At 57.9% G+C, this 20,156-nt stretch overlaps 11 non-coding genes across 11 annotated transcripts; all 11 read left to right on the plus strand.

Annotated features, from left to right (window-relative positions):
- Positions 1–69: 69 nt before the first annotated feature.
- LOC140194195 (5S ribosomal RNA) lies at positions 70–188 on the plus strand. Its single transcript, XR_011885049.1, has one exon. It is a non-coding gene; the product is annotated as a 5S ribosomal RNA (ribosomal RNA).
- A 1,866-nt stretch (positions 189–2,054) lies between these two features.
- LOC140194196 (5S ribosomal RNA) lies at positions 2,055–2,173 on the plus strand. Its single transcript, XR_011885050.1, has one exon. It is a non-coding gene; the product is annotated as a 5S ribosomal RNA (ribosomal RNA).
- A 1,866-nt stretch (positions 2,174–4,039) lies between these two features.
- On the plus strand, positions 4,040–4,158 carry LOC140194197 (5S ribosomal RNA). The gene has a single exon (XR_011885051.1). It is a non-coding gene; the product is annotated as a 5S ribosomal RNA (ribosomal RNA).
- A 1,865-nt stretch (positions 4,159–6,023) lies between these two features.
- Positions 6,024–6,142, plus strand: LOC140194198 (5S ribosomal RNA). Its single transcript, XR_011885052.1, has one exon. It is a non-coding gene; the product is annotated as a 5S ribosomal RNA (ribosomal RNA).
- Positions 6,143–8,008: 1,866 nt separating this feature from the next.
- LOC140194201 (5S ribosomal RNA) lies at positions 8,009–8,127 on the plus strand. Its single transcript, XR_011885054.1, has one exon. It is a non-coding gene; the product is annotated as a 5S ribosomal RNA (ribosomal RNA).
- A 1,866-nt stretch (positions 8,128–9,993) lies between these two features.
- Positions 9,994–10,112, plus strand: LOC140194202 (5S ribosomal RNA). Its single transcript, XR_011885055.1, has one exon. It is a non-coding gene; the product is annotated as a 5S ribosomal RNA (ribosomal RNA).
- Positions 10,113–11,979: 1,867 nt separating this feature from the next.
- On the plus strand, positions 11,980–12,098 carry LOC140194203 (5S ribosomal RNA). The gene has a single exon (XR_011885056.1). It is a non-coding gene; the product is annotated as a 5S ribosomal RNA (ribosomal RNA).
- A 1,866-nt stretch (positions 12,099–13,964) lies between these two features.
- On the plus strand, positions 13,965–14,083 carry LOC140194204 (5S ribosomal RNA). Its single transcript, XR_011885057.1, has one exon. It is a non-coding gene; the product is annotated as a 5S ribosomal RNA (ribosomal RNA).
- Positions 14,084–15,948: 1,865 nt separating this feature from the next.
- On the plus strand, positions 15,949–16,067 carry LOC140194205 (5S ribosomal RNA). The gene has a single exon (XR_011885058.1). It is a non-coding gene; the product is annotated as a 5S ribosomal RNA (ribosomal RNA).
- Positions 16,068–17,933: 1,866 nt separating this feature from the next.
- Positions 17,934–18,052, plus strand: LOC140194206 (5S ribosomal RNA). The gene has a single exon (XR_011885059.1). It is a non-coding gene; the product is annotated as a 5S ribosomal RNA (ribosomal RNA).
- A 1,868-nt stretch (positions 18,053–19,920) lies between these two features.
- LOC140194207 (5S ribosomal RNA) lies at positions 19,921–20,039 on the plus strand. Its single transcript, XR_011885060.1, has one exon. It is a non-coding gene; the product is annotated as a 5S ribosomal RNA (ribosomal RNA).
- Positions 20,040–20,156: the final 117 nt, after the last annotated feature.

Here is a 20,156-nt window from a genome sequence, read left to right on the forward strand (position 1 = left end):
GGAGCAGCGTGGGAGCAAGCTGAGAGTGGCTGCATGCCGCTTAAGTGCGGAGAGGAGCGGTGCACTGGTGCCTACGGCCATACTAGCCTGAAAACGCCCGATCTCGTCTGATCTCGGAAGCTAAGCAGGCTCAGGCCTGGTTAGTACTTGGATGGGAGACCGCCTGGGAATACCAGGTGCCGTAGGCTTTTGCTCCTCTGCCCAACTGCCCCAGCAGGAGGTGCTGTCTTTTTCATTTTTTCTCTCTCCCTCTCACTCATACACTCTGCGCTCTCCGTTTGCCAGTCAGCCTGCAAACGCAAGCACTCTGCTGTCAAGGCACAAGAATCTGCTTTTGCTGGGCTGCCGGCTGCGCTTGGCAGCATGCTTCATCACCTGGCCCTGACAGCCGCGCTTCGGCAGCGAGCTGCTTGCCGGCGCTCACTCTCAGCCAGTCAGGCAGCCAGACGCAAGGGCACCCAAGCTTGCTTGCGCTGTGTCCTGCGCTTGCGTACAGCGCCCATTCTCAGCTTCGGCTCTGCCTTTGCCACCTGAGCAGGCATCACCAAAGACGGCAGCTGCTTCCCGCGGCTAAGCCGGATGGCCCTGTGCGGCACAAGCTGCTCTCAAGAGCTTGTCATGGCTGAGTCGGACCAGCCGGTTCATCTGCAGGCCGCCGGACTGGCAATAGGTAGCCGCGCCCCACCCAGGCGAGGACGGTTAGCTCAGTTGGTCAGAGCGTGGTGCTAATAACGCCAAGGTCGTGGGTTCGATCCCCATACTGTCCACGCATTCCCTTTAGCCGGCCCGGGGTCTGTGCATGACTCTGTAGAAGCTGCTTCCGTCGTCCACTATCCTTTGGTCCAGCCACTTTTGGCGCAGTTGCACTTCTCTGGCAGGGGTGGCTGTGCTGGCCGGCAGGCAGTTGCGCTGACAGTGTGAGCAGGCCCTTCGGCCCATCTGGTCCGTGCGCAGCTGTTATTCTCTCCGCCCTGCAGGAGCATGAGACATGGGACTGAATGAATGAGGCACTTTTGCACCCACCTTGAGACGGTTAATTATCCCACCCTCTCTATTTGAAGCCGTTGCTGATCAAGAACCCATCAACGTTCGCCTGAAACGTACCCACCGACATTGTATCGCTAGGCGTCCGTGGCAAACAATTTCACATATCCACCAGCCTCCCTTAACGAACTTCTCCTCAACTTTGTTCCAAAGAGACGTCTGACTGAGGCTGTGGCCTCAGCTGCTGCACATGACTGCCGTAGGAAACATCCTCAGCACATCCATCCTATCTCGGCCTTTCAATATTTGATAGATTTCAATCAGATCGAATCTCGTGCAGACGCAGAGCCGCGAAACTGCCAATGCCTGTCTTGTGCCGCCAAGGCGATGTGAAATCCAGTTTAGGACCTGGCGCTGAATGCCTCATCAAGCGACGGAACCTCCTTGAATAGGTGGGACTTTTGCAAAGGCCTGGCTCGACTGCCGGTCGGCAGCGTCCAGCGCCTCTCGCTCATGACCATTCCTGTTCGCCTCCTCGATTAAATTTGTCAGATCGGTTTCTCACCGCAGCATCTAGTGCCGGCGGTCTGACAAGTTTCTGAGTTCCCTTCCGAAGTAAGGGGAGAAAAGGAGCTGTGATCCCATCGGCCGGCGGGCTTGCCGAAGCTGAGGTGGTCTTAAATAGCTAGGCTGGAGCGGGTGCGATCTCTTCACTGGTAGGCAGAAGGTAGAGTAAACGCGAAGAAAGGGGAAGCAGAGATGCGGCGGCCGTCAGGACCAGCGCAGTGGCGACCTGGGCAGCGAGAGGTCTGTGTCTGTTGGGGGTGGGGGGGGGGGGTGCGGTAGGAGCACTGATTGTGGGGTGGCTAGTGATGTGAGCAGGAAGCAGCGGAGTGGCCAGTGAATGGTGAGGAGGACGGGTGAGAGAGGAGAGGTGAAAGTGGGAGGGGAGAGTGTAGGGTGTGAGTGAAGGGGCGAAGGCAGAGGAGTGTAAGAAAGGAGGAGCAGCGTGGGAGCAAGCTGAGAGTGGCTGCATGCCGCTTAAGTGCGGAGAGGAGCGGTGCACTGGTGCCTACGGCCATACTAGCCTGAAAACGCCCGATCTCGTCTGATCTCGGAAGCTAAGCAGGCTCAGGCCTGGTTAGTACTTGGATGGGAGACCGCCTGGGAATACCAGGTGCCGTAGGCTTTTGCTCCTCTGCCCAACTGCCCCAGCAGGAGGTGCTGTCTTTTTCATTTTTTCTCTCTCCCTCTCACTCATACACTCTGCGCTCTCCGTTTGCCAGTCAGCCTGCAAACGCAAGCACTCTGCTGTCAAGGCACAAGAATCTGCTTTTGCTGGGCTGCCGGCTGCGCTTGGCAGCATGCTTCATCACCTGGCCCTGACAGCCGCGCTTCGGCAGCGAGCTGCTTGCCGGCGCTCACTCTCAGCCAGTCAGGCAGCCAGACGCAAGGGCACCCAAGCTTGCTTGCGCTGTGTCCTGCGCTTGCGTACAGCGCCCATTCTCAGCTTCGGCTCTGCCTTTGCCACCTGAGCAGGCATCACCAAAGACGGCAGCTGCTTCCCGCGGCTAAGCCGGATGGCCCTGTGCGGCACAAGCTGCTCTCAAGAGCTTGTCATGGCTGAGTCGGACCAGCCGGTTCATCTGCAGGCCGCCGGACTGGCAATAGGTAGCCGCGCCCCACCCAGGCGAGGACGGTTAGCTCAGTTGGTCAGAGCGTGGTGCTAATAACGCCAAGGTCGTGGGTTCGATCCCCATACTGTCCACGCATTCCCTTTAGCCGGCCCGGGGTCTGTGCATGACTCTGTAGAAGCTGCTTCCGTCGTCCACTATCCTTTGGTCCAGCCACTTTTGGCGCAGTTGCACTTCTCTGGCAGGGGTGGCTGTGCTGGCCGGCAGGCAGTTGCGCTGACAGTGTGAGCAGGCCCTTCGGCCCATCTGGTCCGTGCGCAGCTGTTATTCTCTCCGCCCTGCAGGAGCATGAGACATGGGACTGAATGAATGAGGCACTTTTGCACCCACCTTGAGACGGTTAATTATCCCACCCTCTCTATTTGAAGCCGTTGCTGATCAAGAACCCATCAACGTTCGCCTGAAACGTACCCACCGACATTGTATCGCTAGGCGTCCGTGGCAAACAATTTCACATATCCACCAGCCTCCCTTAACGAACTTCTCCTCAACTTTGTTCCAAAGAGACGTCTGACTGAGGCTGTGGCCTCAGCTGCTGCACATGACTGCCGTAGGAAACATCCTCAGCACATCCATCCTATCTCGGCCTTTCAATATTTGATAGATTTCAATCAGATCGAATCTCGTGCAGACGCAGAGCCGCGAAACTGCCAATGCCTGTCTTGTGCCGCCAAGGCGATGTGAAATCCAGTTTAGGACCTGGCGCTGAATGCCTCATCAAGCGACGGAACCTCCTTGAATAGGTGGGACTTTTGCAAAGGCCTGGCTCGACTGCCGGTCGGCAGCGTCCAGCGCCTCTCGCTCATGACCATTCCTGTTCGCCTCCTCGATTAAATTTGTCAGATCGGTTTCTCACCGCAGCATCTAGTGCCGGCGGTCTGACAAGTTTCTGAGTTCCCTTCCGAAGTAAGGGGAGAAAAGGAGCTGTGATCCCATCGGCCGGCGGGCTTGCCGAAGCTGAGGTGGTCTTAAATAGCTAGGCTGGAGCGGGTGCGATCTCTTCACTGGTAGGCAGAAGGTAGAGTAAACGCGAAGAAAGGGGAAGCAGAGATGCGGCGGCCGTCAGGACCAGCGCAGTGGCGACCTGGGCAGCGAGAGGTCTGTGTCTGTTGGGGGTGGGGGGGGGGGGTGCGGTAGGAGCACTGATTGTGGGGTGGCTAGTGATGTGAGCAGGAAGCAGCGGAGTGGCCAGTGAATGGTGAGGAGGACGGGTGAGAGAGGAGAGGTGAAAGTGGGAGGGGAGAGTGTAGGGTGTGAGTGAAGGGGCGAAGGCAGAGGAGTGTAAGAAAGGAGGAGCAGCGTGGGAGCAAGCTGAGAGTGGCTGCATGCCGCTTAAGTGCGGAGAGGAGCGGTGCACTGGTGCCTACGGCCATACTAGCCTGAAAACGCCCGATCTCGTCTGATCTCGGAAGCTAAGCAGGCTCAGGCCTGGTTAGTACTTGGATGGGAGACCGCCTGGGAATACCAGGTGCCGTAGGCTTTTGCTCCTCTGCCCAACTGCCCCAGCAGGAGGTGCTGTCTTTTTCATTTTTTCTCTCTCCCTCTCACTCATACACTCTGCGCTCTCCGTTTGCCAGTCAGCCTGCAAACGCAAGCACTCTGCTGTCAAGGCACAAGAATCTGCTTTTGCTGGGCTGCCGGCTGCGCTTGGCAGCATGCTTCATCACCTGGCCCTGACAGCCGCGCTTCGGCAGCGAGCTGCTGCCGGCGCTCACTCTCAGCCAGTCAGGCAGCCAGACGCAAGGGCACCCAAGCTTGCTTGCGCTGTGTCCTGCGCTTGCGTACAGCGCCCATTCTCAGCTTCGGCTCTGCCTTTGCCACCTGAGCAGGCATCACCAAAGACGGCAGCTGCTTCCCGCGGCTAAGCCGGATGGCCCTGTGCGGCACAAGCTGCTCTCAAGAGCTTGTCATGGCTGAGTCGGACCAGCCGGTTCATCTGCAGGCCGCCGGACTGGCAATAGGTAGCCGCGCCCCACCCAGGCGAGGACGGTTAGCTCAGTTGGTCAGAGCGTGGTGCTAATAACGCCAAGGTCGTGGGTTCGATCCCCATACTGTCCACGCATTCCCTTTAGCCGGCCCGGGGTCTGTGCATGACTCTGTAGAAGCTGCTTCCGTCGTCCACTATCCTTTGGTCCAGCCACTTTTGGCGCAGTTGCACTTCTCTGGCAGGGGTGGCTGTGCTGGCCGGCAGGCAGTTGCGCTGACAGTGTGAGCAGGCCCTTCGGCCCATCTGGTCCGTGCGCAGCTGTTATTCTCTCCGCCCTGCAGGAGCATGAGACATGGGACTGAATGAATGAGGCACTTTTGCACCCACCTTGAGACGGTTAATTATCCCACCCTCTCTATTTGAAGCCGTTGCTGATCAAGAACCCATCAACGTTCGCCTGAAACGTACCCACCGACATTGTATCGCTAGGCGTCCGTGGCAAACAATTTCACATATCCACCAGCCTCCCTTAACGAACTACTCCTCAACTTTGTTCCAAAGAGACGTCTGACTGAGGCTGTGGCCTCAGCTGCTGCACATGACTGCCGTAGGAAACATCCTCAGCACATCCATCCTATCTCGGCCTTTCAATATTTGATAGATTTCAATCAGATCGAATCTCGTGCAGACGCAGAGCCGCGAAACTGCCAATGCCTGTCTTGTGCCGCCAAGGCGATGTGAAATCCAGTTTAGGACCTGGCGCTGAATGCCTCATCAAGCGACGGAACCTCCTTGAATAGGTGGGACTTTTGCAAAGGCCTGGCTCGACTGCCGGTCGGCAGCGTCCAGCGCCTCTCGCTCATGACCATTCCTGTTCGCCTCCTCGATTAAATTTGTCAGATCGGTTTCTCACCGCAGCATCTAGTGCCGGCGGTCTGACAAGTTTCTGAGTTCCCTTCCGAAGTAAGGGGAGAAAAGGAGCTGTGATCCCATCGGCCGGCGGGCTTGCCGAAGCTGAGGTGGTCTTAAATAGCTAGGCTGGAGCGGGTGCGATCTCTTCACTGGTAGGCAGAAGGTAGAGTAAACGCGAAGAAAGGGGAAGCAGAGATGCGGCGGCCGTCAGGACCAGCGCAGTGGCGACCTGGGCAGCGAGAGGTCTGTGTCTGTTGGGGGTGGGGGGGGGGGGTGCGGTAGGAGCACTGATTGTGGGGTGGCTAGTGATGTGAGCAGGAAGCAGCGGAGTGGCCAGTGAATGGTGAGGAGGACGGGTGAGAGAGGAGAGGTGAAAGTGGGAGGGGAGAGTGTAGGGTGTGAGTGAAGGGGCGAAGGCAGAGGAGTGTAAGAAAGGAGGAGCAGCGTGGGAGCAAGCTGAGAGTGGCTGCATGCCGCTTAAGTGCGGAGAGGAGCGGTGCACTGGTGCCTACGGCCATACTAGCCTGAAAACGCCCGATCTCGTCTGATCTCGGAAGCTAAGCAGGCTCAGGCCTGGTTAGTACTTGGATGGGAGACCGCCTGGGAATACCAGGTGCCGTAGGCTTTTGCTCCTCTGCCCAACTGCCCCAGCAGGAGGTGCTGTCTTTTTCATTTTTTCTCTCTCCCTCTCACTCATACACTCTGCGCTCTCCGTTTGCCAGTCAGCCTGCAAACGCAAGCACTCTGCTGTCAAGGCACAAGAATCTGCTTTTGCTGGGCTGCCGGCTGCGCTTGGCAGCATGCTTCATCACCTGGCCCTGACAGCCGCGCTTCGGCAGCGAGCTGCTGCCGGCGCTCACTCTCAGCCAGTCAGGCAGCCAGACGCAAGGGCACCCAAGCTTGCTTGCGCTGTGTCCTGCGCTTGCGTACAGCGCCCATTCTCAGCTTCGGCTCTGCCTTTGCCACCTGAGCAGGCATCACCAAAGACGGCAGCTGCTTCCCGCGGCTAAGCCGGATGGCCCTGTGCGGCACAAGCTGCTCTCAAGAGCTTGTCATGGCTGAGTCGGACCAGCCGGTTCATCTGCAGGCCGCCGGACTGGCAATAGGTAGCCGCGCCCCACCCAGGCGAGGACGGTTAGCTCAGTTGGTCAGAGCGTGGTGCTAATAACGCCAAGGTCGTGGGTTCGATCCCCATACTGTCCACGCATTCCCTTTAGCCGGCCCGGGGTCTGTGCATGACTCTGTAGAAGCTGCTTCCGTCGTCCACTATCCTTTGGTCCAGCCACTTTTGGCGCAGTTGCACTTCTCTGGCAGGGGTGGCTGTGCTGGCCGGCAGGCAGTTGCGCTGACAGTGTGAGCAGGCCCTTCGGCCCATCTGGTCCGTGCGCAGCTGTTATTCTCTCCGCCCTGCAGGAGCATGAGACATGGGACTGAATGAATGAGGCACTTTTGCACCCACCTTGAGACGGTTAATTATCCCACCCTCTCTATTTGAAGCCGTTGCTGATCAAGAACCCATCAACGTTCGCCTGAAACGTACCCACCGACATTGTATCGCTAGGCGTCCGTGGCAAACAATTTCACATATCCACCAGCCTCCCTTAACGAACTACTCCTCAACTTTGTTCCAAAGAGACGTCTGACTGAGGCTGTGGCCTCAGCTGCTGCACATGACTGCCGTAGGAAACATCCTCAGCACATCCATCCTATCTCGGCCTTTCAATATTTGATAGATTTCAATCAGATCGAATCTCGTGCAGACGCAGAGCCGCGAAACTGCCAATGCCTGTCTTGTGCCGCCAAGGCGATGTGAAATCCAGTTTAGGACCTGGCGCTGAATGCCTCATCAAGCGACGGAACCTCCTTGAATAGGTGGGACTTTTGCAAAGGCCTGGCTCGACTGCCGGTCGGCAGCGTCCAGCGCCTCTCGCTCATGACCATTCCTGTTCGCCTCCTCGATTAAATTTGTCAGATCGGTTTCTCACCGCAGCATCTAGTGCCGGCGGTCTGACAAGTTTCTGAGTTCCCTTCCGAAGTAAGGGGAGAAAAGGAGCTGTGATCCCATCGGCCGGCGGGCTTGCCGAAGCTGAGGTGGTCTTAAATAGCTAGGCTGGAGCGGGTGCGATCTCTTCACTGGTAGGCAGAAGGTAGAGTAAACGCGAAGAAAGGGGAAGCAGAGATGCGGCGGCCGTCAGGACCAGCGCAGTGGCGACCTGGGCAGCGAGAGGTCTGTGTCTGTTGGGGGTGGGGGGGGGGGGGTGCGGTAGGAGCACTGATTGTGGGGTGGCTAGTGATGTGAGCAGGAAGCAGCGGAGTGGCCAGTGAATGGTGAGGAGGACGGGTGAGAGAGGAGAGGTGAAAGTGGGAGGGGAGAGTGTAGGGTGTGAGTGAAGGGGCGAAGGCAGAGGAGTGTAAGAAAGGAGGAGCAGCGTGGGAGCAAGCTGAGAGTGGCTGCATGCCGCTTAAGTGCGGAGAGGAGCGGTGCACTGGTGCCTACGGCCATACTAGCCTGAAAACGCCCGATCTCGTCTGATCTCGGAAGCTAAGCAGGCTCAGGCCTGGTTAGTACTTGGATGGGAGACCGCCTGGGAATACCAGGTGCCGTAGGCTTTTGCTCCTCTGCCCAACTGCCCCAGCAGGAGGTGCTGTCTTTTTCATTTTTTCTCTCTCCCTCTCACTCATACACTCTGCGCTCTCCGTTTGCCAGTCAGCCTGCAAACGCAAGCACTCTGCTGTCAAGGCACAAGAATCTGCTTTTGCTGGGCTGCCGGCTGCGCTTGGCAGCATGCTTCATCACCTGGCCCTGACAGCCGCGCTTCGGCAGCGAGCTGCTGCCGGCGCTCACTCTCAGCCAGTCAGGCAGCCAGACGCAAGGGCACCCAAGCTTGCTTGCGCTGTGTCCTGCGCTTGCGTACAGCGCCCATTCTCAGCTTCGGCTCTGCCTTTGCCACCTGAGCAGGCATCACCAAAGACGGCAGCTGCTTCCCGCGGCTAAGCCGGATGGCCCTGTGCGGCACAAGCTGCTCTCAAGAGCTTGTCATGGCTGAGTCGGACCAGCCGGTTCATCTGCAGGCCGCCGGACTGGCAATAGGTAGCCGCGCCCCACCCAGGCGAGGACGGTTAGCTCAGTTGGTCAGAGCGTGGTGCTAATAACGCCAAGGTCGTGGGTTCGATCCCCATACTGTCCACGCATTCCCTTTAGCCGGCCCGGGGTCTGTGCATGACTCTGTAGAAGCTGCTTCCGTCGTCCACTATCCTTTGGTCCAGCCACTTTTGGCGCAGTTGCACTTCTCTGGCAGGGGTGGCTGTGCTGGCCGGCAGGCAGTTGCGCTGACAGTGTGAGCAGGCCCTTCGGCCCATCTGGTCCGTGCGCAGCTGTTATTCTCTCCGCCCTGCAGGAGCATGAGACATGGGACTGAATGAATGAGGCACTTTTGCACCCACCTTGAGACGGTTAATTATCCCACCCTCTCTATTTGAAGCCGTTGCTGATCAAGAACCCATCAACGTTCGCCTGAAACGTACCCACCGACATTGTATCGCTAGGCGTCCGTGGCAAACAATTTCACATATCCACCAGCCTCCCTTAACGAACTACTCCTCAACTTTGTTCCAAAGAGACGTCTGACTGAGGCTGTGGCCTCAGCTGCTGCACATGACTGCCGTAGGAAACATCCTCAGCACATCCATCCTATCTCGGCCTTTCAATATTTGATAGATTTCAATCAGATCGAATCTCGTGCAGACGCAGAGCCGCGAAACTGCCAATGCCTGTCTTGTGCCGCCAAGGCGATGTGAAATCCAGTTTAGGACCTGGCGCTGAATGCCTCATCAAGCGACGGAACCTCCTTGAATAGGTGGGACTTTTGCAAAGGCCTGGCTCGACTGCCGGTCGGCAGCGTCCAGCGCCTCTCGCTCATGACCATTCCTGTTCGCCTCCTCGATTAAATTTGTCAGATCGGTTTCTCACCGCAGCATCTAGTGCCGGCGGTCTGACAAGTTTCTGAGTTCCCTTCCGAAGTAAGGGGAGAAAAGGAGCTGTGATCCCATCGGCCGGCGGGCTTGCCGAAGCTGAGGTGGTCTTAAATAGCTAGGCTGGAGCGGGTGCGATCTCTTCACTGGTAGGCAGAAGGTAGAGTAAACGCGAAGAAAGGGGAAGCAGAGATGCGGCGGCCGTCAGGACCAGCGCAGTGGCGACCTGGGCAGCGAGAGGTCTGTGTCTGTTGGGGGTGGGGGGGGGGGGGTGCGGTAGGAGCACTGATTGTGGGGTGGCTAGTGATGTGAGCAGGAAGCAGCGGAGTGGCCAGTGAATGGTGAGGAGGACGGGTGAGAGAGGAGAGGTGAAAGTGGGAGGGGAGAGTGTAGGGTGTGAGTGAAGGGGCGAAGGCAGAGGAGTGTAAGAAAGGAGGAGCAGCGTGGGAGCAAGCTGAGAGTGGCTGCATGCCGCTTAAGTGCGGAGAGGAGCGGTGCACTGGTGCCTACGGCCATACTAGCCTGAAAACGCCCGATCTCGTCTGATCTCGGAAGCTAAGCAGGCTCAGGCCTGGTTAGTACTTGGATGGGAGACCGCCTGGGAATACCAGGTGCCGTAGGCTTTTGCTCCTCTGCCCAACTGCCCCAGCAGGAGGTGCTGTCTTTTTCATTTTTTCTCTCTCCCTCTCACTCATACACTCTGCGCTCTCCGTTTGCCAGTCAGCCTGCAAACGCAAGCACTCTGCTGTCAAGGCACAAGAATCTGCTTTTGCTGGGCTGCCGGCTGCGCTTGGCAGCATGCTTCATCACCTGGCCCTGACAGCCGCGCTTCGGCAGCGAGCTGCTGCCGGCGCTCACTCTCAGCCAGTCAGGCAGCCAGACGCAAGGGCACCCAAGCTTGCTTGCGCTGTGTCCTGCGCTTGCGTACAGCGCCCATTCTCAGCTTCGGCTCTGCCTTTGCCACCTGAGCAGGCATCACCAAAGACGGCAGCTGCTTCCCGCGGCTAAGCCGGATGGCCCTGTGCGGCACAAGCTGCTCTCAAGAGCTTGTCATGGCTGAGTCGGACCAGCCGGTTCATCTGCAGGCCGCCGGACTGGCAATAGGTAGCCGCGCCCCACCCAGGCGAGGACGGTTAGCTCAGTTGGTCAGAGCGTGGTGCTAATAACGCCAAGGTCGTGGGTTCGATCCCCATACTGTCCACGCATTCCCTTTAGCCGGCCCGGGGTCTGTGCATGACTCTGTAGAAGCTGCTTCCGTCGTCCACTATCCTTTGGTCCAGCCACTTTTGGCGCAGTTGCACTTCTCTGGCAGGGGTGGCTGTGCTGGCCGGCAGGCAGTTGCGCTGACAGTGTGAGCAGGCCCTTCGGCCCATCTAGTCCGTGCGCAGCTGTTATTCTCTCCGCCCTGCAGGAGCATGAGACATGGGACTGAATGAATGAGGCACTTTTGCACCCACCTTGAGACGGTTAATTATCCCACCCTCTCTATTTGAAGCCGTTGCTGATCAAGAACCCATCAACGTTCGCCTGAAACGTACCCACCGACATTGTATCGCTAGGCGTCCGAGGCAAACAATTTCACATATCCACCAGCCTCCCTTAACGAACTTCTCCTCAACTTTGTTCCAAAGAGACGTCTGACTGAGGCTGTGGCCTCAGCTGCTGCACATGACTGCCGTAGGAAACATCCTCAGCACATCCATCCTATCTCGGCCTTTCAATATTTGATAGATTTCAATCAGATCGAATCTCGTGCAGACGCAGAGCCGCGAAACTGCCAATGCCTGTCTTGTGCCGCCAAGGCGATGTGAAATCCAGTTTAGGACCTGGCGCTGAATGCCTCATCAAGCGACGGAACCTCCTTGAATAGGTGGGACTTTTGCAAAGGCCTGGCTCGACTGCCGGTCGGCAGCGTCCAGCGCCTCTCGCTCATGACCATTCCTGTTCGCCTCCTCGATTAAATTTGTCAGATCGGTTTCTCACCGCAGCATCTAGTGCCGGCGGTCTGACAAGTTTCTGAGTTCCCTTCCGAAGTAAGGGGAGAAAAGGAGCTGTGATCCCATCGGCCGGCGGGCTTGCCGAAGCTGAGGTGGTCTTAAATAGCTAGGCTGGAGCGGGTGCGATCTCTTCACTGGTAGGCAGAAGGTAGAGTAAACGCGAAGAAAGGGGAAGCAGAGATGCGGCGGCCGTCAGGACCAGCGCAGTGGCGACCTGGGCAGCGAGAGGTCTGTGTCTGTTGGGGGTGGGGGGGGGGTGGGTGCGGTAGGAGCACTGATTGTGGGGTGGCTAGTGATGTGAGCAGCAAGCAGCGGAGTGGCCAGTGAATGGTGAGGAGGACGGGTGAGAGAGGAGAGGTGAAAGTGGGAGGGGAGAGTGTAGGGTGTGAGTGAAGGGGCGAAGGCAGAGGAGTGTAAGAAAGGAGGAGCAGCGTGGGAGCAAGCTGAGAGTGGCTGCATGCCGCTTAAGTGCGGAGAGGAGCGGTGCACTGGTGCCTACGGCCATACTAGCCTGAAAACGCCCGATCTCGTCTGATCTCGGAAGCTAAGCAGGCTCAGGCCTGGTTAGTACTTGGATGGGAGACCGCCTGGGAATACCAGGTGCCGTAGGCTTTTGCTCCTCTGCCCAACTGCCCCAGCAGGAGGTGCTGTCTTTTTCATTTTTTCTCTCTCCCTCTCACTCATACACTCTGCGCTCTCCGTTTGCCAGTCAGCCTGCAAACGCAAGCACTCTGCTGTCAAGGCACAAGAATCTGCTTTTGCTGGGCTGCCGGCTGCGCTTGGCAGCATGCTTCATCACCTGGCCCTGACAGCCGCGCTTCGGCAGCGAGCTGCTGCCGGCGCTCACTCTCAGCCAGTCAGGCAGCCAGACGCAAGGGCACCCAAGCTTGCTTGCGCTGTGTCCTGCGCTTGCGTACAGCGCCCATTCTCAGCTTCGGCTCTGCCTTTGCCACCTGAGCAGGCATCACCAAAGACGGCAGCTGCTTCCCGCGGCTAAGCCGGATGGCCCTGTGCGGCACAAGCTGCTCTCAAGAGCTTGTCATGGCTGAGTCGGACCAGCCGGTTCATCTGCAGGCCGCCGGACTGGCAATAGGTAGCCGCGCCCCACCCAGGCGAGGACGGTTAGCTCAGTTGGTCAGAGCGTGGTGCTAATAACGCCAAGGTCGTGGGTTCGATCCCCATACTGTCCACGCATTCCCTTTAGCCGGCCCGGGGTCTGTGCATGACTCTGTAGAAGCTGCTTCCGTCGTCCACTATCCTTTGGTCCAGCCACTTTTGGCGCAGTTGCACTTCTCTGGCAGGGGTGGCTGTGCTGGCCGGCAGGCAGTTGCGCTGACAGTGTGAGCAGGCCCTTCGGCCCATCTGGTCCGTGCGCAGCTGTTATTCTCTCCGCCCTGCAGGAGCATGAGACATGGGACTGAATGAATGAGGCACTTTTGCACCCACCTTGAGACGGTTAATTATCCCACCCTCTCTATTTGAAGCCGTTGCTGATCAAGAACCCATCAACGTTCGCCTGAAACGTACCCACCGACATTGTATCGCTAGGCGTCCGTGGCAAACAATTTCACATATCCACCAGCCTCCCTTAACGAACTACTCCTCAACTTTGTTCCAAAGAGACGTCTGACTGAGGCTGTGGCCTCAGCTGCTGCACATGACTGCCGTAGGAAACATCCTCAGCACATCCATCCTATCTCGGCCTTTCAATATTTGATAGATTTCAATCAGATCGAATCTCGTGCAGACGCAGAGCCGCGAAACTGCCAATGCCTGTCTTGTGCCGCCAAGGCGATGTGAAATCCAGTTTAGGACCTGGCGCTGAATGCCTCATCAAGCGACGGAACCTCCTTGAATAGGTGGGACTTTTGCAAAGGCCTGGCTCGACTGCCGGTCGGCAGCGTCCAGCGCCTCTCGCTCATGACCATTCCTGTTCGCCTCCTCGATTAAATTTGTCAGATCGGTTTCTCACCGCAGCATCTAGTGCCGGCGGTCTGACAAGTTTCTGAGTTCCCTTCCGAAGTAAGGGGAGAAAAGGAGCTGTGATCCCATCGGCCGGCGGGCTTGCCGAAGCTGAGGTGGTCTTAAATAGCTAGGCTGGAGCGGGTGCGATCTCTTCACTGGTAGGCAGAAGGTAGAGTAAACGCGAAGAAAGGGGAAGCAGAGATGCGGCGGCCGTCAGGACCAGCGCAGTGGCGACCTGGGCAGCGAGAGGTCTGTGTCTGTTGGGGGTGGGGGGGGGGGGGTGCGGTAGGAGCACTGATTGTGGGGTGGCTAGTGATGTGAGCAGGAAGCAGCGGAGTGGCCAGTGAATGGTGAGGAGGACGGGTGAGAGAGGAGAGGTGAAAGTGGGAGGGGAGAGTGTAGGGTGTGAGTGAAGGGGCGAAGGCAGAGGAGTGTAAGAAAGGAGGAGCAGCGTGGGAGCAAGCTGAGAGTGGCTGCATGCCGCTTAAGTGCGGAGAGGAGCGGTGCACTGGTGCCTACGGCCATACTAGCCTGAAAACGCCCGATCTCGTCTGATCTCGGAAGCTAAGCAGGCTCAGGCCTGGTTAGTACTTGGATGGGAGACCGCCTGGGAATACCAGGTGCCGTAGGCTTTTGCTCCTCTGCCCAACTGCCCCAGCAGGAGGTGCTGTCTTTTTCATTTTTTCTCTCTCCCTCTCACTCATACACTCTGCGCTCTCCGTTTGCCAGTCAGCCTGCAAACGCAAGCACTCTGCTGTCAAGGCACAAGAATCTGCTTTTGCTGGGCTGCCGGCTGCGCTTGGCAGCATGCTTCATCACCTGGCCCTGACAGCCGCGCTTCGGCAGCGAGCTGCTGCCGGCGCTCACTCTCAGCCAGTCAGGCAGCCAGACGCAAGGGCACCCAAGCTTGCTTGCGCTGTGTCCTGCGCTTGCGTACAGCGCCCATTCTCAGCTTCGGCTCTGCCTTTGCCACCTGAGCAGGCATCACCAAAGACGGCAGCTGCTTCCCGCGGCTAAGCCGGATGGCCCTGTGCGGCACAAGCTGCTCTCAAGAGCTTGTCATGGCTGAGTCGGACCAGCCGGTTCATCTGCAGGCCGCCGGACTGGCAATAGGTAGCCGCGCCCCACCCAGGCGAGGACGGTTAGCTCAGTTGGTCAGAGCGTGGTGCTAATAACGCCAAGGTCGTGGGTTCGATCCCCATACTGTCCACGCATTCCCTTTAGCCGGCCCGGGGTCTGTGCATGACTCTGTAGAAGCTGCTTCCGTCGTCCACTATCCTTTGGTCCAGCCACTTTTGGCGCAGTTGCACTTCTCTGGCAGGGGTGGCTGTGCTGGCCGGCAGGCAGTTGCGCTGACAGTGTGAGCAGGCCCTTCGGCCCATCTGGTCCGTGCGCAGCTGTTATTCTCTCCGCCCTGCAGGAGCATGAGACATGGGACTGAATGAATGAGGCACTTTTGCACCCACCTTGAGACGGTTAATTATCCCACCCTCTCTATTTGAAGCCGTTGCTGATCAAGAACCCATCAACGTTCGCCTGAAACGTACCCACCGACATTGTATCGCTAGGCGTCCGTGGCAAACAATTTCACATATCCACCAGCCTCCCTTAACGAACTTCTCCTCAACTTTGTTCCAAAGAGACGTCTGACTGAGGCTGTGGCCTCAGCTGCTGCACATGACTGCCGTAGGAAACATCCTCAGCACATCCATCCTATCTCGGCCTTTCAATATTTGATAGATTTCAATCAGATCGAATCTCGTGCAGACGCAGAGCCGCGAAACTGCCAATGCCTGTCTTGTGCCGCCAAGGCGATGTGAAATCCAGTTTAGGACCTGGCGCTGAATGCCTCATCAAGCGACGGAACCTCCTTGAATAGGTGGGACTTTTGCAAAGGCCTGGCTCGACTGCCGGTCGGCAGCGTCCAGCGCCTCTCGCTCATGACCATTCCTGTTCGCCTCCTCGATTAAATTTGTCAGATCGGTTTCTCACCGCAGCATCTAGTGCCGGCGGTCTGACAAGTTTCTGAGTTCCCTTCCGAAGTAAGGGGAGAAAAGGAGCTGTGATCCCATCGGCCGGCGGGCTTGCCGAAGCTGAGGTGGTCTTAAATAGCTAGGCTGGAGCGGGTGCGATCTCTTCACTGGTAGGCAGAAGGTAGAGTAAACGCGAAGAAAGGGGAAGCAGAGATGCGGCGGCCGTCAGGACCAGCGCAGTGGCGACCTGGGCAGCGAGAGGTCTGTGTCTGTTGGGGGTGGGGGGGGTGGGTGCGGTAGGAGCACTGATTGTGGGGTGGCTAGTGATGTGAGCAGCAAGCAGCGGAGTGGCCAGTGAATGGTGAGGAGGACGGGTGAGAGAGGAGAGGTGAAAGTGGGAGGGGAGAGTGTAGGGTGTGAGTGAAGGGGCGAAGGCAGAGGAGTGTAAGAAAGGAGGAGCAGCGTGGGAGCAAGCTGAGAGTGGCTGCATGCCGCTTAAGTGCGGAGAGGAGCGGTGCACTGGTGCCTACGGCCATACTAGCCTGAAAACGCCCGATCTCGTCTGATCTCGGAAGCTAAGCAGGCTCAGGCCTGGTTAGTACTTGGATGGGAGACCGCCTGGGAATACCAGGTGCCGTAGGCTTTTGCTCCTCTGCCCAACTGCCCCAGCAGGAGGTGCTGTCTTTTTCATTTTTTCTCTCTCCCTCTCACTCATACACTCTGCGCTCTCCGTTTGCCAGTCAGCCTGCAAACGCAAGCACTCTGCTGTCAAGGCACAAGAATCTGCTTTTGCTGGGCTGCCGGCTGCGCTTGGCAGCATGCTTCATCACCTGGCCCTGACAGCCGCGCTTCGGCAGCGAGCTGCTGCCGGCGCTCACTCTCAGCCAGTCAGGCAGCCAGACGCAAGGGCACCCAAGCTTGCTTGCGCTGTGTCCTGCGCTTGCGTACAGCGCCCATTCTCAGCTTCGGCTCTGCCTTTGCCACCTGAGCAGGCATCACCAAAGACGGCAGCTGCTTCCCGCGGCTAAGCCGGATGGCCCTGTGCGGCACAAGCTGCTCTCAAGAGCTTGTCATGGCTGAGTCGGACCAGCCGGTTCATCTGCAGGCCGCCGGACTGGCAATAGGTAGCCGCGCCCCACCCAGGCGAGGACGGTTAGCTCAGTTGGTCAGAGCGTGGTGCTAATAACGCCAAGGTCGTGGGTTCGATCCCCATACTGTCCACGCATTCCCTTTAGCCGGCCCGGGGTCTGTGCATGACTCTGTAGAAGCTGCTTCCGTCGTCCACTATCCTTTGGTCCAGCCACTTTTGGCGCAGTTGCACTTCTCTGGCAGGGGTGGCTGTGCTGGCCGGCAGGCAGTTGCGCTGACAGTGTGAGCAGGCCCTTCGGCCCATCTAGTCCGTGCGCAGCTGTTATTCTCTCCGCCCTGCAGGAGCATGAGACATGGGACTGAATGAATGAGGCACTTTTGCACCCACCTTGAGACGGTTAATTATCCCACCCTCTCTATTTGAAGCCGTTGCTGATCAAGAACCCATCAACGTTCGCCTGAAACGTACCCACCGACATTGTATCGCTAGGCGTCCGTGGCAAACAATTTCACATATCCACCAGCCTCCCTTAACGAACTTCTCCTCAACTTTGTTCCAAAGAGACGTCTGACTGAGGCTGTGGCCTCAGCTGCTGCACATGACTGCCGTAGGAAACATCCTCAGCACATCCATCCTATCTCGGCCTTTCAATATTTGATAGATTTCAATCAGATCGAATCTCGTGCAGACGCAGAGCCGCGAAACTGCCAATGCCTGTCTTGTGCCGCCAAGGCGATGTGAAATCCAGTTTAGGACCTGGCGCTGAATGCCTCATCAAGCGACGGAACCTCCTTGAATAGGTGGGACTTTTGCAAAGGCCTGGCTCGACTGCCGGTCGGCAGCGTCCAGCGCCTCTCGCTCATGACCATTCCTGTTCGCCTCCTCGATTAAATTTGTCAGATCGGTTTCTCACCGCAGCATCTAGTGCCGGCGGTCTGACAAGTTTCTGAGTTCCCTTCCGAAGTAAGGGGAGAAAAGGAGCTGTGATCCCATCGGCCGGCGGGCTTGCCGAAGCTGAGGTGGTCTTAAATAGCTAGGCTGGAGCGGGTGCGATCTCTTCACTGGTAGGCAGAAGGTAGAGTAAACGCGAAGAAAGGGGAAGCAGAGATGCGGCGGCCGTCAGGACCAGCGCAGTGGCGACCTGGGCAGCGAGAGGTCTGTGTCTGTTGGGGGTGGGGGGGGGTGGGTGCGGTAGGAGCACTGATTGTGGGGTGGCTAGTGATGTGAGCAGCAAGCAGCGGAGTGGCCAGTGAATGGTGAGGAGGACGGGTGAGAGAGGAGAGGTGAAAGTGGGAGGGGAGAGTGTAGGGTGTGAGTGAAGGGGCGAAGGCAGAGGAGTGTAAGAAAGGAGGAGCAGCGTGGGAGCAAGCTGAGAGTGGCTGCATGCCGCTTAAGTGCGGAGAGGAGCGGTGCACTGGTGCCTACGGCCATACTAGCCTGAAAACGCCCGATCTCGTCTGATCTCGGAAGCTAAGCAGGCTCAGGCCTGGTTAGTACTTGGATGGGAGACCGCCTGGGAATACCAGGTGCCGTAGGCTTTTGCTCCTCTGCCCAACTGCCCCAGCAGGAGGTGCTGTCTTTTTCATTTTTTCTCTCTCCCTCTCACTCATACACTCTGCGCTCTCCGTTTGCCAGTCAGCCTGCAAACGCAAGCACTCTGCTGTCAAGGCACAAGAATCTGCTTTTGCTGGGCTGCCGGCTGCGCTTGGCAGCATGCTTCATCACCTGGCCCTGACAGCCGCGCTTCGGCAGCGAGCTGCTGCCGGCGCTCACTCTCAGCCAGTCAGGCAGCCAGACGCAAGGGCACCCAAGCTTGCTTGCGCTGTGTCCTGCGCTTGCGTACAGCGCCCATTCTCAGCTTCGGCTCTGCCTTTGCCACCTGAGCAGGCATCACCAAAGACGGCAGCTGCTTCCCGCGGCTAAGCCGGATGGCCCTGTGCGGCACAAGCTGCTCTCAAGAGCTTGTCATGGCTGAGTCGGACCAGCCGGTTCATCTGCAGGCCGCCGGACTGGCAATAGGTAGCCGCGCCCCACCCAGGCGAGGACGGTTAGCTCAGTTGGTCAGAGCGTGGTGCTAATAACGCCAAGGTCGTGGGTTCGATCCCCATACTGTCCACGCATTCCCTTTAGCCGGCCCGGGGTCTGTGCATGACTCTGTAGAAGCTGCTTCCGTCGTCCACTATCCTTTGGTCCAGCCACTTTTGGCGCAGTTGCACTTCTCTGGCAGGGGTGGCTGTGCTGGCCGGCAGGCAGTTGCGCTGACAGTGTGAGCAGGCCCTTCGGCCCATCTAGTCCGTGCGCAGCTGTTATTCTCTCCGCCCTGCAGGAGCATGAGACATGGGACTGAATGAATGAGGCACTTTTGCACCCACCTTGAGACGGTTAATTATCCCACCCTCTCTATTTGAAGCCGTTGCTGATCAAGAACCCATCAACGTTCGCCTGAAACGTACCCACCGACATTGTATCGCTAGGCGTCCGAGGCAAACAATTTCACATATCCACCAGCCTCCCTTAACGAACTTCTCCTCAACTTTGTTCCAAAGAGACGTCTGACTGAGGCTGTGGCCTCAGCTGCTGCACATGACTGCCGTAGGAAACATCCTCAGCACATCCATCCTATCTCGGCCTTTCAATATTTGATAGATTTCAATCAGATCGAATCTCGTGCAGACGCAGAGCCGCGAAACTGCCAATGCCTGTCTTGTGCCGCCAAGGCGATGTGAAATCCAGTTTAGGACCTGGCGCTGAATGCCTCATCAAGCGACGGAACCTCCTTGAATAGGTGGGACTTTTGCAAAGGCCTGGCTCGACTGCCGGTCGGCAGCGTCCAGCGCCTCTCGCTCATGACCATTCCTGTTCGCCTCCTCGATTAAATTTGTCAGATCGGTTTCTCACCGCAGCATCTAGTGCCGGCGGTCTGACAAGTTTCTGAGTTCCCTTCCGAAGTAAGGGGAGAAAAGGAGCTGTGATCCCATCGGCCGGCGGGCTTGCCGAAGCTGAGGTGGTCTTAAATAGCTAGGCTGGAGCGGGTGCGATCTCTTCACTGGTAGGCAGAAGGTAGAGTAAACGCGAAGAAAGGGGAAGCAGAGATGCGGCGGCCGTCAGGACCAGCGCAGTGGCGACCTGGGCAGCGAGAGGTCTGTGTCTGTTGGGGGTGGGGGGGGGGGTGGGTGCGGTAGGAGCACTGATTGTGGGGTGGCTAGTGATGTGAGCAGCAAGCAGCGGAGTGGCCAGTGAATGGTGAGGAGGACGGGTGAGAGAGGAGAGGTGAAAGTGGGAGGGGAGAGTGTAGGGTGTGAGTGAAGGGGCGAAGGCAGAGGAGTGTAAGAAAGGAGGAGCAGCGTGGGAGCAAGCTGAGAGTGGCTGCATGCCGCTTAAGTGCGGAGAGGAGCGGTGCACTGGTGCCTACGGCCATACTAGCCTGAAAACGCCCGATCTCGTCTGATCTCGGAAGCTAAGCAGGCTCAGGCCTGGTTAGTACTTGGATGGGAGACCGCCTGGGAATACCAGGTGCCGTAGGCTTTTGCTCCTCTGCCCAACTGCCCCAGCAGGAGGTGCTGTCTTTTTCATTTTTTCTCTCTCCCTCTCACTCATACACTCTGCGCTCTCCGTTTGCCAGTCAGCCTGCAAACGCAAGCA

Source organism: Mobula birostris, chromosome 2 (assembly GCF_030028105.1).
Source record: "Mobula birostris isolate sMobBir1 chromosome 2, sMobBir1.hap1, whole genome shotgun sequence".
In the NCBI taxonomy this organism is placed as follows: domain Eukaryota; kingdom Metazoa; phylum Chordata; class Chondrichthyes; order Myliobatiformes; family Myliobatidae; genus Mobula; species Mobula birostris.